The sequence below is a fragment of the Artibeus jamaicensis genome, unplaced genomic scaffold, assembly GCF_021234435.1.
Source record: "Artibeus jamaicensis isolate MK-2021 breed Jamaican fruit bat unplaced genomic scaffold, CSHL_Jam_final contig_475, whole genome shotgun sequence".
NCBI lineage: Eukaryota > Metazoa > Chordata > Mammalia > Chiroptera > Phyllostomidae > Artibeus > Artibeus jamaicensis.
In genome coordinates this window covers 4,332,872-4,346,175 of record NW_026521852.1, presented here as the reverse complement: position 1 = coordinate 4,346,175, position 13,304 = coordinate 4,332,872, and the positions used below count along the sequence as shown (strand labels likewise).

General features: G+C 42.4%; 1 pseudogene; it reads right to left on the bottom strand.

The window, feature by feature from the left end:
* LOC128627836 (glyceraldehyde-3-phosphate dehydrogenase-like) overlaps positions 1 to 13,304 on the bottom strand; it is a 43,049-nt pseudogene extending 29,745 nt beyond the window's left edge.

The window sequence follows — 13,304 nt, the reverse complement described above, 5'->3', positions numbered from 1 at the left end:
ACAGGACATACTATCTTCTATTTTTTTTTTAACTCTGTCTGTCACCTTAGTTTAAGGTGACAAAGAAATTACATAAGACAGCTGTGACAACTTTACCTTTACCAGGACTAGAGTGTCCCTGTAAGTGGTAGTTAAGTGGTCTCTGAAATGGATTTAGAAAGATAGATTTATTTTTTCAGTTTACAAACTTGACTTTTTGACTAATTTTTTTTAACAGGGAAGACTTCATGGAAAACTACTAAGAAATATTCTTACTTTTATACTTTTAAATATCCATGTGCGTTCAAATTTTTATGCATATATTTAATATAATTTGATAAGTCCCGTCTCTTTTCCATGTATGTTTTGCATGTCTAGATCCCCAAAAGAAATAAATTAACAATACATTTTTAGAACAATCCTGATGTCTTTGATAAATTTTTACCTTTCCTTGAGACCCTTAGAAAAATCTTTAACTAGACTATGCAAATCTGATTTTGGCAAAGGTTTAAAGTTATAAATGCATTGATGTAGAGCATAAGCATCATTCACACCTACACTGTAAGCCATTTTGAAGGGACAGTGTCAGTGAGAGAATTATATTTCAAAAAGAGCAGTGAAGGAAAAACAAGCCTGCTATGTTGCTGGTCAGATAAAAGTATAGCACATACAATTATGTCCAAGTATATAATACTTGGCAATGATAATAAATGACTATGTTACTGGTTTCTGTACTTACTCTACTATAATGCTGGCTCTACTTTTCCAAAGGGTGTTCTGCCTTGAGGAAGAAAGTAATAGTTGAGAAGGAAGATGAGGAAGGCAAAGCAAGAAGGAGAAAGAGGTCAAGGTACAAGGAGGAGGTCAAAAGAGAAGCCCATCCGGAGTTGCTTAGAGAGGGAGAGAAGGCTTTACGTATGGATTTTTAGGACGTCCAGATTTTTATTAGCCTTTTCTAAAAGTCCTAAAGGGAAGCAATTGTGGGATTTTCTGCCTTTCAGAGATCTCTTTATAACAATAAAAAATGTTAACCATCAAATTATTTGAAATTTTTAAATCTTTTCCTTCTAAGATACCAGAGATGTGAGTAAATTCATTTATATGTGAATCCCCCAGAGTGGTCACTGAAGTTTTTAATTGTCCTTGATAGAATCCTCTCAGAGCTTTACATGTTTGGTGCTATGAGCATCATAATGTTTATATGTGTTAGTGGCAGAATGACCTGGAAGTTCACTGAATAACATTTAAATCATGAGAACAAACAAGAGACAATAACTGGCCCAGAGAATTTCAGCACTCTACCCTGCCTTGTTTAAAAGAGCCCTGGATAATGCAAAACAATTCAAATCAAGAAGCTTACACCAAGGACAGTAAGAGAAATAATAATGACTTAGGTGATTCTCAAGAGAAGAGAGTGGCTCATTCATCAGGAAGAGGACTTAGATGTGCAGTCATGGGACTTCCAGGAGGAGAGGTGTGCAAAAGGTTCTACTGTATTTGATCCAGGCTGAGCAGCAGCAAGTCCAGGTCATGGCACCAGAAACTATTGAAGAAAATGAACCAGAACACTGTTAAGCATAAGCCTCATTTAGAATGCTGGAGAAGAGAACCTTTCCAAGGGGTGTTCTACCTTGAGGAAGAAAGGTGGAGATTTTATAGAAATTTAGCCTAAGAAATTACCCTAAAGTTCCACTTGTTTTGAAAATAGTTGGTCAAAAATGACCCTTGGAAGAGGGGGATTTAAAGAAATATATTTATTGATTTGAGAGAGAGAAAGACATTGATTTGTTGTTCCATTCATTTATGCATTCATTGGTTGACTCTCGTGTGCCCTGAGCAGGGATCAAACCCCAAACCTTAAGGAATGGGGACAATGCTTTCACCAACTGAGCTACCTGGCCAGGGCCCTGAGCAGTGTTGTTTTTGCACAATTGCAGCCATTGATTGGCCTACCAACCAAAAGATACTACCATTTATACAAGGCAGGCTTCCAAGTATAGCAGTATAGTCTGAAGGGAATGGGACAAAGTAGAGCCTCTCAGAGGACAGAATTTTTGTCATTTGATTCTACAACCAAGAAACAGAAACCCAATCTCTGATCAAGGAAACAAATACTTGACCTAATGCCAATAAAATCTGTTGGTGTTACCTTTCACTTCAGGATCCCTGTCTAGCAGGATCTGGCATGTGCTTGACTGGTAATCAATGTCTGGAACTGTCCTGGAAATTTCCTTCGATCCCCTTTTCTAAGAGGAAATCTTTGTTGTAACTGAGCTGTTTTTCTCCATTATTATAAAACTAGGACTACTGCAAGTGGTTAACTTAATCCACTTGGAGCCAGATTGCTGATGTTAAAATCCTGGCTCTACCACGCTTCAGCTGTGGGACCCACTTCATGGCTCGCCTTGACCCATGGTTGGAATTCTAGAATTAAAGCTCTAAGGTTTCTCTTTTACTTTGTCTATATATTTATATATCAGGAAGACTTTTACTTCTCATTATGAAACTTGTAATATTTTTCTACCTTCAGGTGTTATTACCAAATTAGATTATAAATGTGTTAGGAGTTGTCCCAACCAGTGAGTGTAGCTCAGTTGGTTGGGCATCCTCCTGCAAAGCCAAAGGTTGCTGGTTCAATTCCAGGTCAGGGTGCATGCCTGGGCTGTGGGCCAGGTCCCCTGTATGGGCATATGTGAGAGGCAGCTGATCAATGTTTCTCTTGCACATTTCCCTTACTTTCTCTTCCCTTCCTCTCTCTCTAAGAATAAATAGTAAATGAAATCTTTAAAAATCTCTTAGGAAAATTCTATTTTGACTAATTTATAGATAAATATATAAATTAAATAGTCCTAAAATTCTAATAAATTAAGGAAATTAAACTTCTAATACTTTTAATATGAAAAAGAGGCATTCCTATACAAACATTTTAGTTTTTTATTAAGGTTTTATTTATTTATCTTTACTTTTTAAAAAGATTTTATTTATCTTTAGAGGGGAAGGGAAGGAGAGAGGGAGAGAAATATCAATGTATGGTTGCCTCTCATGTGTCCCCTGCCAGGAACTGGCCTGCAACCCAGGCATGTGCCCTGACTGGGAATCCAACCTTGATCCTTTGGTTCGCAGGCCTGTGCTCAAACTACTGAGCTACACCAGCCAGGGCTACTTTTTTAAAAATAATTTATTAATTATGCCATTATAGTTGTCCCATTTCCCCGACTTCATTCCCCTCCACCCTGCACATTCCCTCCCACCCATATTCCCCCCTTTGGTTCATGACCATGTGTCATAAGTTCTTTAGCTTCTACATTTCCTACACTACTCTTGCCCTCCCCCTATTTTCTCCCCACCATCCATGCTACTTATTCTCTGTACCTTCTCCCCTGCTCTCCTCCCACTCCCCTGTTGCTAACCCCCCATGTGATCTCCATTTCTGTGGCTTCACTTCTGTTTAGTTGTCTGCTTAGTTTGCTTTTGTTTTAGGTGTGGTTGTTAATAATTATGAGTTTGCTGTCCTTTCACTGTTCATATTTTTTATCTTCATTTTCTTAGATAATAAGGGCTTGGTGATAATGAACTCTTTGAACTTGACCTTATCTGAGAAGCACTTTATCTGCCCTTCCATTCTAAATGAAAGCTTTGCTGGATAGAGCAATCTTGGATGTAGAACCTTGCCTTTCATGACTTGGAATGCTTCTTTCCAGCCCCTTCTTGCCTGGAAGGTCTCTTTTGAGAAGTCAGCTGACAGTCTTAAGGGAATTCCTTTGTAGGTGACTGTCCCCTTATCTCTTGCTGCTTCTGGAATTCTATCCTTCATTTTAGTCTTGGCTAATATAATTATGATATGACTTATTGTGTTCCTCCTTCGGTCCACTTTCTTTGGGACTCTCTGAGCTTCCTGGACTTCCTGGCAATCTATTTCCTTTCCAGATTGGAGAAGTTCTCCTTTATTATTTGTTCAAATAAGTTTTCCACTTGTTGGTCTTCCTCTTCCCCTTCTGGTACCCCTATGATTTGGATGTTGGAATGTTTAAAGATGTCCTGGAGGTTCCTAAGCTTCTCCTCATTTTTTTTGAATTCTTGTTTCTTCATTCTTTTCTGTTTGGTTGTTTCTTTCTTCTGTCTGGTCCACTCCATTGATTTGAGTCCCAGTTTTCTTCTCATCCCTATTGGTTCTGTGTGCATTTTCCTTTGTTTCACTTAGTGTAGCCTTCATTTTTTTCATCTAAATTGTGACCAAAATCAACCAGTTCTGTGAGCATCCTGATCACCAGTTTTGAACTGTGCATCTGATAGGTTAGCTATCTCTTGGTCGCTTAAAAGTATTGGCTCTGGGGCTTTGATTTGTTCTTCTGTTTGAGCCATAATTTTTTGGTCTGGTCGCACCTGTTACATTAAGGGTTGGAGCCTTAGATGTTCACCAGGGTGGGGCAACCCAGTTGCTAGGCTGTGATGCTGTATGTGAGGGCGGGGTCAGAGAGGGAACAATGGCACTTGCTCCACTCTAGCTCAGATTTCAGTCCCCTCTGCTACCTCCCACAAGCAAATTGGGCCCTTCTGATGCTGGTTCCCAGGTGAGTGGGCTTGTGTATATTCTAGGAACCTGTGGTTCTCTCCAGGCACCTTTTCAATTGGTGCTTTTAGGCTTTATTTCCCATTTCTGGGGCCCTGGGCTACACGGTCTAGTCTGTCTCACTGCCCATTTTTGCCTGGTTTATCTGCGCACGAATGTGTGACCATGGTCAGCCAACTGCCTTGCGTGCTTCACTGAGTTGGGTCTGCTCGTTTCCTCCCCGAGCCAGGGGTCTGTGAGCCCAGCACCACCTTTGTGCCCAGGTCTGCCAACCACTGCGTTTTCCTGCCCCAGCCCCTCTCCACTGGCTGCCAACTTTGCCCCTCTTACCAGTCTAGATGAATGGTTGTTGGACTTCCGTACAGTTTAATTTTTGATTGTTTTTTTGTTTCTAAATCTTTGTTGTCCTTAATGTTGGTTGTGTAAGTAGGCACAGCATTTCCACCTACTCCTCCATCTTGTCTGAAAGTCCTATTTTTTATCTTTAGAGAAAGGGGAAGGGAGGGAGAAAGAGAGGAAGAGAAACATGGATGCGTGAGAGAAACATTAATCAGTTGCCTCTCGTACACCCTCAACTGCAACCCAGGCCTGTGCCCTGACAGGGAATCAAACTGGCAACCTTTTGGTTCACAGGATGATGCCCAACCCACTGAGGCACACCAGGGCAAGGCAACAGAAACATTTTTAAAAATTGACACAATTTAGATAACTCTTTGGCAAACAAAACTAGGTTAGTAATTTTGGTTTAATAAAAATATGTTGTTTTCTCTGAGTTACAGGTCTCAGGGAGGGGAAAATTCCCCTCTTTACCCCTCTTGAGTTCTTATAGCTAGACTAATACTAAAGTTGACATAGAACCGGATTAACAGGAGACAACCCCATTTAATATCTGCACATGGGAGATCATAGATGATGCTCACAGAAAATATCAAAGCTGGTAGCTGCTTATACCTTCAGGTAAAGAAACAATAAACTTGTGAAGAATTGACAGGACAAAGAAACTTAGGTTTGGGTGCTCAATAGTGAGAAATCTAAGCAAACTTTACCCTTGGGTTGTAAATTAGTAAAGGAGTAATGAGGTTTGTGTATATAGGTTTTTCAGCCCTGGGTTCCTCTTCAGCCCTGGGTTCCTCTTCAGCCCTGGGTTCCTCTTCAGCCCTGGGTTCCTTACCTCTAGCAAGACAGCATTAACAGGAGAGGTGCATTTCCTGCATTCAAGGAAATAAGGGAGGGTCAATGTGTCCTTTTCATACCAGCTGTTTGTGAAGTAAATTTAATTCAAAGTAACCAACTTCCCACTGTGGGATATTTTAGGGTGGCCTGCCCTGGACCCCAATATAGGTATGAAGTATAATATATTCTACTTAGATATGTTCTTAAACTTACATAGGTTTATTAATCAAATAAACTAGCATTACTTCTACAGTCATGCAGCACATAATGATGTTTGGTCAGTGACATACCACCGATACAGTGGTGGTCCCAGAAAATTATAATGGAGGTGGAAAATTCCCACTGCCTAGTGACACCATAGCTATCATAACATAGGGCAATGCATTGCTCATGTGTTTGTGGTGATACAGTGTAAATAAGCCTACTGTGTTGCCAGTCATATAAAAGTATAGCACATACAATTATGCCCAGTATATAATACTTGACAATGATAATAAACAACTATGTTACTGGTTTATCACTTATTATACCACACATTTTCATGGTTATTTTAGATGTACTTTTCTATTTACAAAAAATATTTGCCATGAAACAGCATGCCATGTTATGCCAGCAGCAGCCATATACACCTAGTGTTTGCCATGTCTCTTGATGCATCATTTTCTCTTGTGCTTGATTTAATCTCGTGTCATTTTTTTGTGCAGTAACCTGCTGTGCAGGTTTGTAGCCTAAGAGCAACAGGCTGTACCATATAGCCTAGGTGTGTAGTAGGCCGTGCCACCCGTTTGTGTAATAGTAATATCACTCAGTAATATTTACACAAAGACAAAATCAGCTAATGACACATATCTCAGAAAGTATCCCCGTCATTAAGTGACTCATGATTGTACTTAATGTTTAAAATTACAAAAAGTAGCCCTGACTGGTGTGGCTCAGTGGGTTAGGTGTCCTGCTCACTAAAAGGTCAACAGTTCGATCCCTGGTCAGGGCACATGCCTGGGTTACAGGCCAGGCCCCTGCATGAGAGCCTGCTAGAGGCAGCCAATCAGTGTTTCTCTCACACATCCATGTTTCTTTATCTCTCTTTTCCCCTCCCTTCCTCTCTCTCTAAAAATAAATAAAAATAAAATCTTAAAAATAATAATACAATAAAATTACATAAAGTACAAATTTGTGTTTTACCACAGAATTTTTCTGACAAACTTGATTTTATCAATAATTAATTTTAAGTTAATTTCAAATCTCTTAGGGAACGTAAATCTTGAACTGATAACTATATTGAGTTAATTAGTGAATATTTATTAAACACCTAAATCAGGGGTACCCAACCCTGGGTGGTGGACCTGTTAGGAACTGGGCCGCACACACATCAGGCGGTGAGCTGCGAGTGAGCAAGGCTCGCCGGCATTCCTGCCTGAGCTCTGCCTCCTGCCTGCCCCTCCGGCCCATGGAAAAATCTCTTCCACGAAACCAGTCCCTGGTGCCAGAAAGGCTGGAGACTGCTGATCTAAATTTTTTCTAAGATAGAATACTGAACTAGTGATTACTAGTCATTCAGTATTTAGTTTATTTGCTTCTTATTTTTATATGGTACAGAAAGACTGTATCTTTGTGTTTTTAATGAACATGTTTATGTGTTGCTTTGAGACATGTATAAATATTGGTGTGTAGCAGACAATACACAAAACAAAGAGTTACCACCTCTTTCTTTTCTCTGTCAACTAGAAGTTACTTTGGTTAATTGTCCAGTCCATTTTGTTTTCCACACTCCAAAATATGTAACATCTTTTAAATTCATTCATGTCTTTATTTCCACCTTAACCACTGCCTCACATGCCCAAGCTATGATTATCTTTCAGCTGAACTTTTGAACTATTTCTTTAACTGTCCCTACAATTTAGACTACTACTTATAAAATTAAAATCAGAATATGATATTTACTTTTCTATAACTCTCAGTGTCTTTTCATTGATGATCTGATCTCACCCACCTTTTCTGCTTCATCTTCTGTTCCTTTTCTTCTCACACTCACTACTCTTGAGCCACATATGCTTCCTCTGGTCTCCATGAACATCCTTTCCCGCAGAGCCTCAGCACTTGGAGTTCTTCTTACCTGAATGTTCTTTGCATGACTGGATCCATTTCTTCATCTAGGTCTTATATGAAAAGTTACCTTCTCAGAGAGGTCTTTCCTGACCCCTGTATCTAAAGCAGCCCATCCCCATCACATTTTCATTTTCATTTTCATTTTTGTCTTAGTGCGTACTAGGTACCATGGTCTGAAATGATCTTAGTCATTTTTCACTTGATTATTTTCTATTTCCCCAACCAGAACATAAGCTACATGAAAGCAGGGACCTTATATTAATTACCAGTGTTCCCTCAAGGCCAAGAATGTGTCTGACACATAATAAAAGCTCAATAAGTGAAAGAATGTTAATAACATTGCTTGGCCAGTCCCTACTGAATTGAAATATCAGGCCTTGTCCTGGACTGCTGGTCTTCCCTTTCTGAGCATCACCAATTGTTTTCTACTTAATGGTCTTTGCCTCCAGGCAGAGACCCAGAACAAAGGGGTGGAGACAAGGTTGCAATGAACCTATCTTCTTTAATCTCCCTAGGAATGTTGCCCTTGCTCCCTAACTGCATTCCATTTGTAGACTTGGGAATGGGAGCCCTTTTTCAAGAAAGGCATGCAAGAAAATAGACTGCTTAGGGGGCCAGCATCAGGGTTCCAACAACCCTTGATGCTTTCCCCATATTCCAGTGAGATTTTCAAGATCCCACTTTTTTCTAATCAAGTGTATCGACCAGTCTGAAACAGAAAAGGAGCAAATCAGAGTTCTTGGTTTGGCTACAGTTGGACCTGCTAATTCATTGATTTGTTAACCTGAATTTCAGAATCTAAGTTGAGGTTCTGCATTTCTTTTTGCTTCCAGCTTGACCACCTCAATAACCAACCTACTCTGTTCATTTAGCAGATATGCACTCCTATGTGCCAGACACTTTTGTAAGCACTTGGAATGCATCAAGAAATAAGAGACACAAGCCCCAGTGGAGCTTCTGTTACAGAACAGACCCAAGGGTGGGGGAGTGTGCGATATACTATTACTGAAAGGACCCTCTTTTTCTCCAGGGGTCCCCTGCCGTACGAGGTTTGCTATGCCCACCACCAGAGGAAAGATGTCTTTCAATGCCAGAGACTGGTGAAAAGGAAAGGAATTATTATTTATTCAGAAATTACACAGACTAAAGTTTTTTAGAATATCCACAAACACACGCAGTCCTTCCTTCTTCCTCTGTCCAGTCTGGGGTACCATATCTCAGGAAAGAAATAGAAGTCCGTGATTTAGGCTCCCAGCTCCATTCACGTGGCAAAAAAGGAGCATTTCCAAAGTCACGTGGTCCTGACTCTCGCTGTATGGACCTCAAAAAGACACCAAATGGCTGCCACCTGGGTTTAAATCCCAGTGCCAATCTTCCTCTACATCCTCATTTCCGACTCCTCCCACAACTGGTCACAGCTGCCAGCATTCTGGGCAGGTGTGGCCCTGTAGTGTGGAACCAACCATCTCCAACCTCTTCTGGACCCCACTGCAAATGGGTGGACCCCCCAAATAGGGTCCCTATTTGGGGCCCTACTCTTGGCTGCACCCTGTTACACTTCCATTCTAGACAATGGAAGGGATAGACAATACTGGATTGACAGGGTTGGATTAACAATAAAATAATAAATAAATAAATTATATAGCATATTGAAAGGTGTTAAGTATTTCAGAGGAAAAAACCTAAATGAGAATGAAGAAATTGGGAGGGGGGAAGTAGATTGAGATTTGTTTTTAATCCTCACCTGAGCATATGTTTATTGGCTTGAGAGAGAGAGAAACATCAACGTAAGAGAGAATCATCAGTTGGTTGCCTTCCTTACACACCCAGAATGGGGATCGAACCCGCAAGTTGGTGTGCACCCTGACTGGAATTGAACCTGAACCTTTTGGTGTATGGGATAACGCTCCAACCAACTTAGCCACCCAGCCAGGGCTAGATTGCAGTTTTAAACAGAGGAACCTTTTTTAGAACATGACAGCTGAACAAAAAGTTGAAGGAGGTGAATTATATATTCAGCCATATGAATATCTAAGATTTTCAGTTGTATGAATGAATGATGTGGGAAGCTTTGAAGAACCTTTGTTTACCCAAACCCCAAGCACCCTGGGAAGAGGGATAGGGCCATTTGGGAAAGCAAACATCAGGATGTTCACAAGGGCTAGCATTAGTGCGCCTCCCCCCCCCCCCCAGAACTAATTTCTGCATTTGGCTTTTGTACTCTGCTTTCCCCACGTGAGTATAGGGAGCCCTATAGCTAGAACTAACTTCCGCATTCTGCTTCTGTATCCCACTTTGTTACATAGACAGGAAGACCCTGTAGACTATATAAACCCCAAGAATCCTTTGTTCGGGGCTCAGAATTTAGAGACTTACTCCTCTGGGCCCGTGCACATAATAAACTTCTAGTGTTTTCCACTATCTCCTCTCAGTGTGCGTTTCTTCCCGCAACATTTGGTTCCCTGACCGGTAATCGAGCTCACGCGAAGCAGGCATTTGTCTCTGGTGTGGACAGTGGGGGTTCGGTGGGGGAGACCCGGCTGTGAGGGGAGGAGCACATGGCCCGGTGATTTCGGGCCTCCGGGGAACGGGGAACCCTTTTGCCGCATCCTCAGCTGCTCCAAACCTGGCAAGATGGGAGAAGCGGACCACGACCTGTCGGAGGCGGCAAATGGGTAAGAGCCCTGGGTACCAGACCCGAGAGAGACTGATTACCTCTCAAGTCAGAAATTTGGTCAGAGTCAAGCTGAGTCTGACTGCTGAACCCTCACTCGGGGAAGAAAATGTTTTAAATTCTGTGTGTCTGAGAGTGAAAGTGAGAGTGCTTGTGTTTGTGGCTCCACGGGTGAGAACCTACGGAGCAAGATTGTGTCCCATCCTGCGGTTTCTGTGTCAGGCCATACAGCATAACGGCTGGCAGTTCACCCTGAATTCTGCTGGGGCAGCCTTAGCTAAGACTGCCTTCACCCCGAGAGGGCAGGCCTGGTGGGCTAGCAAGTGAACCTCACCCTTTGTGTGTCTGTGCCGAGCAGGAGGAAACATGGGAGGTGGGCCGTCCACCGTCTTAGACTGTACGCTTCAGAATTTTGATCGGTTCTGGGGGCAGGACCCCGCGATGGACGCAAGGCAATTAGAAACTTTCTGCTCGTCAGAATGGCCCACCTTCAGGGTAGGCTGCCCCCCGCGGGAACTTTAAACCTGAGTGTTATTAGGGCAGTACATTTTTTTCTTTCTTAAAAAAAATATATTTTATTAATTATGCCATTACAGTTGTGCTATTTCCCCCCTTCATTCCCCTCCACCCTGCATACCCCTCCCCCACCATTCCCCCCCTTTAGTTTATGACCACCAGTCTCAAATTCTTTAGATTCTGTATTTCCCCTACTATTCTTACCCTCCCCCTATCTATTTTCTCCCCACTGTCTATGCTACTTATTTTCTGTACCTTCTCCCCCCTTCTCCTTCTCCCACTCCCCTGTTGCTAACCCTCCATGTGATCTTCATTTCTATGGTTCTGCTCCTGATCTAGCTGTCCTCTTAGTTTGCTTTTGTTTTAGGTATGATTGTTGATAACTGTGAGTTTGCTGTCCTTTCACTGTTCATCTTTTTTATCTTCTTTTTCTTAGGTAAGTCCCTTTAACATTTCATATAATAAGGGCTTGGTGATGATGAACTCCTTGAATTTGGTCTTATCTGAGAAGCACCTTATCTGTCCTTCCATTTGAAATGAAAGCTTTGCTGGATAGAGCAATGTTGGATGTAGGTCTTTGGTTTTCATGACTTGGAATACCTCTTTCCAGCCCCTTCTTGCCTGCAAGGTCTCTTTTGAGAAATCCGCTGACAATCTGATGGGAACTCCTTTGTGGATGACAGTCCCCTTATCTCTTGCTGCTTCTAGGATTCTCTCCTTCATTTTAATCTTGGCTAATGTAATGATGATGTGCCTTGGTGTGTTCCTTCTTGGGTCCAACTTCTTTGGGACTCTCTGAGCTTCCTGGGTTTCCTGGCAGTCTATTTCCTTTACCAGATTGGGGAAATTCTCCTTTATTATTTGTTCAAACAAGTGTTCCACTCGTAGCTGTTCCTCTTTTCCTTCTGATACCCCTATAATTCGGATGTTGGAATGTTTAAAGTTGTCCTGAAGTTTCCTAAGCCTTTACTTCTTTTTTTGAATTCTTGTTTCTTCACCCTTTTCTGTTTCGTCATTTTTTTCCTCCTTTTGGTCCACTCCTTTGATTTGAGTCCCAGTTTCCTTTCCATTACTATTGGTTTCCTGTGCATTTCCCTTCATTTCAATTAGTTTAGCCTTCATCTGTTTCTCTAATTTGTGACTAAAATCAACCAGTTCTGTGAGCATCCTGATCACCAGTGTTTTGAACTGTGCATCTGAAAGTCTGGCTATTTCTTCATCACTTAGATTTATCAGCTCTGGGGCTCTGAGTTGTTCTTGAGCCATGTTTTGATCTGTTCGTGCCTGTTAGGTATCAGGAGCAGAGCCTTAGTTGTTTACCAGGGCGGGGCCACCAAGGTCATTGGTTGGTGACGTTGTATGTGGGGGCATGGTCAGAGAGAGGCCACCCAGGTCGCTGGTTTGTGACGCTGTGCATGGGGGCAGAGTCAGGGAGGGATGATGGCGGTTCCCTCTGCCACTTCCTGCCGCTGGGGCCTGCATGGTCCTTCTCACTGCTAGCTCCTTCACTGGTTTATCTGCACACGAATGTGTGACTCCGATCAGCCCTCAGTGGGTCCACCTGCTTTTCCACACCTGGGATCCACCGGGGCTGCTGGCTCACCTGGGTCGTGCGCCGGGGTGGGTCTGGTGGATCTTTCCTGCCCGACCCCGTTCTGCTGCTGACTCTGCCCCTCTTACTGGTTTGGCTGAAGGGTTCGTTGTTGTCAGACTTCCATGTAGTTCAATTTTCTGTGGTTTGGCTGTGTTTTTGTTGCTAAAACTTTGTTATTTTTAAACTTAGTTGTGCAAGAAGGTGCAGTGCTTCCACCTATGCCTCCATCTTAGTGGAAGTCTAGGGCAGTACATTTAATTGTTATTGGGAAGCCAGGACACCCTGACCAATATATATATATATATATATATATATATATATATATATATATATATATATGGCAAGAGTTAGCACAGGATATGACAAAATGGCTCCAACAGCGCGCCAGAGTAGGCTCAAAGAAAATAGACACTGCAGGCCAGAAGAAGTCCAAAGTGGGCTGTGGGAAAGGAGCCTCCCAACCCCAGACCTGTGTCCTCATGGCCCGAGGACCAAAGCATCCCATATATCAGGGACACCCCCCCCCCAGGATGACTTACCGCAGCTCCCCCCCTTATCTCAGGCCTCCGCCTGCGGCGCCAGAGCCAATAGGCCAGGACACACCGCCCTGTCCGTTCCATCTGCTGCAAATAGTCCACCCCAGCATTTGCCTCAGCCGGAGGCAGCACAGCCACCCCCAAGGCCACTGTCAT